Here is a 1,218-nt window from a genome sequence, read left to right on the forward strand (position 1 = left end):
AGCTGATGGCTTTGTACTCCACCTTCCAAATATGGCCGCTTCTGGCTCTAAAAAGCAACATGATGCCCAAAAATAAATAAATAAATAAATAAATAAATACAATGTTAAGATTCAAATATAGGAGTATCGAAGGTAACAGGTAACGCCACTGTTGCTATCTATCCATGTTTTCAACCACTAGCCCTAACAGCATGGTAAGTGCAGTCCTTTATACCTTACCTTATCACTGGTCTCCATATTGTGATTGACTTCAGGGGAAACCTCATCGGTATTAGCCGTGCCTGAGTCTGAGGGACTCTGGGGAATCACAGGTCTCTTTTTGAAATACTGAACCACAAAAACAACCTAGGAAGAGATAGAAGAAAAGTTGAATACATTTGATCATTCAAAATTATTCCTTTCACACGGATCAACCATTTGGATTGCAAGTACTTCCCTGTTACTGCAGGGAAATAGAGCTCTATTATTTTTGTTTACATTGTTTCTGTGACCCAGATCTTTGTCCCCACTAAGACTGTTGTTCACGAAGTGGAAAAAATTAATTCATGTTCATCCATGCAAGCACAGCTTGTGTGTGTGAGAGTGTCCTGCAGCAGTTTAGTCCATTAGATCGGTTTTCTATTAAGGAAAGAGTCTAAATATGTTTGACCAAGTTACACAATGATGTGCAGAAGTAAGGTGCTGAACTTACTCTTGGAAAGATGAATTATTTTGAAAAGCTGCTTGAAAATTTGCTTTAAATTGTACCGTTTTTTCTGACTTTGAATAAATGACTAAAATTTCAGTAAAACTTGCCCTCCATCCAGCACCTGTACCTCTGAAGAACCAGGAAACAGGCAGGGATAATCATCACAGACCCCTCACACCCTGGACACAGACTCTTTGACCTGCTACCCTCTGGCAGATGGTATAGAAGCCTGCAGACTGGGACCAACCAACACAGGAACAGTTTCTTTCCCCTCGCCATCTCCCTCCTAAACAGTTGAACTGTCACACTGCTCCCACTCCTAGACTGCAACTGCACCTTATGTACATTCTGTGGTATTCATTTCTGTAATCCTGTATTTTTTTTAAATTAATATACACACATACACATATATACACATATATATACATATACATACACGAAGCGCCTTAAGGCGACTTATGTTGTGATTTGGCGCTATATAAATAAAATTGAATTGAATATACACACACACACACACACACACACACACA

Source organism: Pundamilia nyererei, unplaced genomic scaffold (assembly GCF_000239375.1).
Source record: "Pundamilia nyererei isolate P.nyererei 1_Seehausen unplaced genomic scaffold, PunNye1.0 scaffold00718, whole genome shotgun sequence".
NCBI lineage: Eukaryota > Metazoa > Chordata > Actinopteri > Cichliformes > Cichlidae > Pundamilia > Pundamilia nyererei.